Source organism: Adiantum capillus-veneris, chromosome 22, assembly GCF_014529385.1.
Source record: "Adiantum capillus-veneris isolate H3 chromosome 22, ASM1452938v2, whole genome shotgun sequence".
NCBI classification, from domain to species: domain Eukaryota; kingdom Viridiplantae; phylum Streptophyta; class Polypodiopsida; order Polypodiales; family Pteridaceae; genus Adiantum; species Adiantum capillus-veneris.
In genome coordinates, this window is record NC_140952.1 from 25,361,079 (window position 1) to 25,367,753 (window position 6,675).

The window sequence follows — 6,675 nt, forward strand, 5'->3', positions numbered from 1 at the left end:
GATTATGAGTGGCCGTTCAAACGTTTAGAAATAAAGTCACTAGCTAGTCGTACATTGCAAAATTACCTTGGTCGCGCAACCCCGAGAGTACTCCCACTCTTCCTCAGTCACTTCGTCACCGCATTGTTGTGCGCTTTTCAATTGGTTGTGCAACCATCTTAAGCTCATGAATGTTGGTAGGCTCTCTAGAACCGTCGGATAGTGCATCGGTGGTCCTCTTCCCCGTCTCCACTCGATTCGTGCCCTTTGTTGTTCTTGCTTTGCATCCTCATATTGTGAAATCCACTTTTGCATCACTGGATTGTGAAGCATGCAAAATCGGTTGATTTTAGCCTCTAGATCTTCCGTCATCTTCTTCTCAACACCGAGATTGCACATGACAATCCCAGATATGCGCTCATCATCTATGGTTCGCCATAGCGTGTCCCGGGCTTTATCAAATCCGTCTAGCCACTCTCCAATGTACACTAGGGACTCTGATACCAACCAACCTTCTGCCATGCTACCCTCCGGACGTGCCTTTTGATGCACATATCCCTTAAGCATTTTCATAAAACGTTCTAAGAAGAACATCCATCTGGAATGAACTGTGCCAGCTATTTCCACCTCATCAACTATGTGAACAAGAAGATGCACCTGAATGGTTAGCATGGTAGTAGGAAAATGTTTCTCAAACATGCACACAAGCTCCGCAGCATTTAGTTTGGCGAATGGTATGGAGTCTACGTTGATCTCCTTTTGTGAGATCCATTGCACCATCTTTGCAAGTTTGTAGATTGTGTTACGGATGTCGAGAGACAAACATCCCTCAATGGCAACCGGTAAAATAAACTGTAAAGTATGTGCAACAATGATATTAAAGTCCACATTTTATGCAATGATATTAAAGTCCACTATGAAAGTACCTGACACATTTTATGCCAATCGTGTGACTTCAAACTGGTAAGCTTTCCTTCTTTAGTAAAACACGTTCGGAGCGAGTGCATTACGCCAGTGGGGGTCCGCAAAGATCGAATGGTCTCTTTTACTTTGCGTTCTTGGGCTCCTGTGAAAATCCATGGTGCTTTAGGGAGTTTTATCGATCCATTAGACGCTGTTTGCGGCCAATATTGCTCCATACGATCCACATTTCTAAGGTCAACTTTGGCTCCCAAAGTATCTTTCTTGCCGGTCAGATGGTCCCATAGTAGATTACCCACATTCTTGAATATGTGCATTGGATCGAGCAAGTGATTGATCATGAGTCGGGGCCAGTATGGTAACTCGTACCATAGAGATAGTCTCTTCATCCCTGGAGGCAATCCGTCATCGCACATCTCCTTCTGCTCTAACCATGCTTGTGCAGACATCCTTGGTGGCTCTCTTCCCAAAAAGCCGTCGCATAACACATGATTCTCTGGAAGATACGCTTGATGACCTTCGTAGATTTGCTTCTTCAGTGAGGGCGCCCTACGTGCATTCAGTCTAGGTCCACATGTGACACATGCTCTGTATCCGCTTGTTTGAAGGCCTACATGTATACACATGATAATAGATCAACTATTGAAAAAAACAAGATTTACAGTGTTTGAGTGAGGAGTGTCAATAGATCACCTGAGCATTCTGTTAGCCCGGGATAGTCATGCATGGTCCACATTAGAATGCCTCTGATCAAAGAATTCCGTCGTCTTGTGTGTCGGCGCATATCCACCACCTCTATGCCAATCCACAATTGTTGTAGCTCTTCCAATAGTGGACGAAGATACACATCCATATTCTCCACTTTATATCGCCCTGGCACAATCAAGCTTAGCCATAGGTGCCCCTTCTTCATAGTCAACCACGGGGGAATGTTGTAGTTGACGATGACAACACTGTAAGATGTTGATCTTTGACCAAATGGATTTACGCTATCCATAGCCAGGCCTAAGCGCAAATTTCGAGCTTCCCTGGAAAAATCCGACCATGTTTGATCTATATGTTTCCAAGCTGCGCAATCTGCAGGAATTCGTAGCACACCATCCGAAGATTTATTCTCCTCATGCCATGATGCTAGGGCGGCCATGGACTTACATTCGAAGAAATGCTTGATGCAAGGAAGCAGAGGAAAATGTCGCAAAACCTTTTGTGGAATTTTTGTCCCGTGGAGATCTACTCGATATCTTTCGGAATCACATTTCGGACACTTCTCCATGTCTATGTATTCCCCTCTGAAAAGAATGCAGTCATTAGGACAAGCGTGGATAGAATTGTAATCCATACCCAAGTTTCGCAAAATCTTTCTTGCTTCATCTCGGGAATCTGGCATCACATTGTCAGCTGGTAGTATGTGCTCTTTAAGCAATCTACACAACATAAAAATACGATACAGTCGTGTAAAAATCTATCAGATCATTATACATTTAGAGTTTTATTAAAGTAAACTAATTGTAATAGATCACCTGAAAAGCGCTGTGACGCTAGTGTCACTCCATCCAAACTTTGCCTGCATGTTGAGAAGAACCAGGAGTGCTTTCAATCTAGACATACGTGCTCCATTATACAATGGCGTATCGGCTTCACTTTTCATATCATCATAGATAAGCCTTTCTGAATCCATGATCGTCTCGATCATTTCATCACTCTCGGGATCAAAAATTGCCTCGTTGGGAATGTGCTCTACATGATCATCCCCCGAGCTGTCAGAGGCTACATCTTGTGGCCTCACATATGCTGCTTGACCAAAGCGCCTACGAACACGTCTATTGGGTTGCAAGATTGCTGCTTGTTGGCCAGCGTCAGAGTCCGACGAGTTATAATTGGCAACAACTCAATCTATAATAGATGGATCGAACTCGCCAAATTCGCGAACGTGCTGCAAAGAAACACATCTTGTCCGTCGCACAGCATGCTTGCATTGATTACAAGGACATAAGACCCTCGTTGAGAGATAGGTGTTTCGGTCGGACGGTCCCACATCCTCGTCACTACTCATAATGAGGATAAAAATCTTATAACCTGGACAACAAATTTAATATTCTATTGGCATTCTTCGTCTTATCTCTCTCTCTCTCTCTCTCTCTCTCTCTCTCTCTCTCTCTCTCTCTCTCTCTCTCTCTCTCTCTCTCTCTCTACCTCACATTCTCTAGTCATGTCCAATCCCCGCACACCTCAGTCTAGAGGTGCACGGAGATCAGAACCACCGGGTTATAATCTCGTCTTTATTGGTCAATACCTATATTTGTGGGTACAAGAAATCTACAGACCCACGTCTACATGATACTGCATGTAGTGGACAAAACCCCTTTGCCTCTTCTCTAGCTGTAGCACTTCACAGCATCTTAACATCTTTTCACAGTAGATCTTTTCATTGTTCGTCTAACTCTAAACCCGAAGCCGTAAGTAATTCTTGTGTGAACTCGATCTAACGTAAATAAGCGTAAATCTAAATAAACGTAAATCTAACTAAAAATAAACCTAAATCTAATTTAACGTAAGTCTACATCTAACCTAATCTTTAACGTCTTTTGGGATAGTTTCCTACGACGTTAAAACTCTCTTCTTCTTGTGTGTGTGTGTGTGGGTAAACCTAAATAAACCTAAGTTTAATCTAATATAACATAAATCTAAATCTAACGTAAATTATGTTATATTAAAAACAAAGAACTAAAAGGCTAACAGGGATTATAAGAACCTTAAAGCTGATTTAACACATAATTTTTCACATAACTCGGCAAGAGTTGGCATTCTCATCACTAAAGATGTGAGAGTTAACTTCCGGTGGTGACACTGCCTCATCTCCATCCACATCTGACGACAGCAATTGGCCCTTTGGACCGTTCTTGCTCTTGTTACTAACTTTGAAGTTGCTGTTGAATGACTAGAGGTTGTTTAGATGGTCATTGTCGGGGATGTAGTGACTCTTGCCGCCCTGAAGATCCACCGTCTTCCCTATCTTCTGAAGACATTTCACCAGTACTTTTGGATCGACGGAGCCCACCATGAGTGAAGGCAGCAATACCCTATATTCCATTGAGGGCTTTCTTCACCCGCTTCATGCAGGCATCTCAGTCTATGGAGACCTAAATCTAATCTAATATAACGTAAATCTAAATCTAGCGTAAATAAACGTAAATCTAACTAAAAATAAACCTAAATCTAATTTAATTTAACTTAAATAAACCTAAATCTAATTTAACGTAAGTCTACATCTAACCTAATCTTTAACTCTTTTAGGATAGTTTCCTACGACATTATAACTCTCTTCTTCTTGTGTGTGTACGCGTGTGTGGATGTGTGTGCCAATAAAAAGAGATAAATGGTATAACCTTTCTATCACCCATGCCAAGTATGATAGATTGGTTATGCCATTTCCCTCTTGAATAATAGGTCTTGAGTTCAACTCCTCGTCGGCTAGATCTTTAGGTCTTTTAATTTTAATTAGTTTCTTACGACGTTAAATTAGTTTCTCTCTCTTTCTCTCTCAATGTGTGTGCGTTTTTTTGTTTATGCATGTTCTCTCTCTCTTTTCCTCTCTCAATGTGTGCGTTTTTTGTTTATGCATGCTCTCTCTCTCTTTTCCTCTCTCAATGTGTGTGTGCATTCTTTGTTTATGTATGTGTGTGTGCGTTTTTGTTTATGTTTGTACTCTTTCTCTCTCTCTCTCTCTCTCTCTCTCTCTCTCAAAAACACTGTGTGTGTGTGTGAGAGAGAGAGAGAGAGAGGGAGAGAGAAAGAGGGGAAGGGAACATGAGAGTGAGGAGAGGGAAGGAGCATACCTGGCTCTCCCTTCTCTCCTCGTGTGTGTGTGTGTGTGTGTGTGTGTGTGTGTGGAGAAGAAAGAGAGAGAGAGAGAGAGAGAGAGAGAGAGAGAGAGAGAGAGAGAGGGAGAGTGTTACCTGCTCCTTGCTTGAGGGCGCCGAAAAACTCAGATCTGAGATCTGAGTTTTTGGGCGCTCTCTGTTATTTTTTTTAGCCCAGCCGGCGTCGCTATGAGCGTCGCAAATTTACTTGTAAATTTGCGACGCTCATAGCGACGCCGGATTTTTTTTTTTGAGCGTCGCTGTGTGAGCATCGCTAATATGAATAGCCTCTTGTAGTGAAAATATAATTTGACTATTATCATCAAGCTCCTCTCTCATTGTATCAATGCACCCACTCATGGTTTTCACTTCCTCAACATGCGATTTAGGTTCCTTATCTAAAATTTCACAAGTTTTTCCTATTTGTTCATTAAAACGTATTATATCTTGTTGAAATAAATTATATTCTAACATGGCAGACTCTTTATCTTGTCTAGCCTTTATCAAAGCTTGTCCATTTTCTACCTTTAGTCTAATCAATTTTTGTCGGATTTGATCAAAAGCCTCATCAACTAGTTTTTGTTGTTTAAGTAATTCTACTTGAATAGCCTTTGCTTCTTCAAGTGCACTAGGATCTCGTACACACCCCTCTAACACACTTAGGTCTAATTCCACCAACTTAATTCCCCTCTCTGTCTGTTTTTATACCATGCTAACTCTAACAAGCGATTATATCTCTCAGCTTATATAAACTAATAGACCACTCTCTACTAAAATATTCTATTAGCAAACTCAAGGTCACCAAGACCAAGGTTCGGGCATGCAAAGTCTATGCACTGGCATAACCCAAAGTCTATTTAAGACTCGCCTTTCCCGACAGGCGCACAAAATGAACACTGTCTTCCAAGTCTTTCTAACTACGTTCAATTAATCCAAGGGCCCCCTTAACTAGCTTAAAAGTGCATTAATATTCTACTTACTTGCTACTCCCAAGCCCATTCTAGCAAATTTATAAATAAATGTTCATAGTTTACTTAATTTGCTATGTTTCGTAGTCCAACTAAGCCAACATTCAAGCTAAGATCCCACTAATTACACACCTTTAACCTCCTATGCATGGGTGCATGGTTCTAATCTAACCATAGCTGCCATTTTTAAATCACAATTTTGTTTTGACACTTAGTTTTAAATTTTAAAATGTGATAATTGCATGATTAAACATAGCTCAAAACTCACAATTCGTTTTGTATACCATAGACCGCTAATATGTTTTACAACATTTTTATTCCACCACAAAATAACCAATTTTGATCATTTCCTCACTCAAGGACACATGAATTTGAATTGAAATTTTAATATTTTTTATTAAACCGCTTCTAGTTCCGTTTCTCAAATGCAACTAGTAATGACTATGCACTAATACAAAAAATCTCATTTTCAGTCATGCAAACATTTCTTTTATTTCGATGCAAATTTCTTGGAATTCATTGTCTTTCTTTTTGTGTTTTATTATATTTTTTTATTTTTATAATTTTATGATGGATACACAACTTCAAATTTGGTTCAAAATTTTCTTTGAAATGCAGGTATTCATATTTTGACGTTTTGAATTTCAAAATATTGAAAAATTAAACACAATGTGTACTTGGCTAACCATTAACTGCGCTCTTGATTACGTTCCTCCGACGCCAACAACTAAGCTCGTGCAGTCCACAACTTTTTACGCTCTCCCCTCGTCTCCAACTAGATAAGCGGAATTGATCTCTCTCTTTCTCTTTCACACACACACAGTCTGTATTATGCTACTCTCTTTCTCTGTAATTAATTTCTTTCTTCTCTCTCTATCTTTCTCTCAAACTGGGTATACTGTAGACGATTCTCTCTCTCTCTCTCTCTCTCTCTCTCTCTCTCTCTC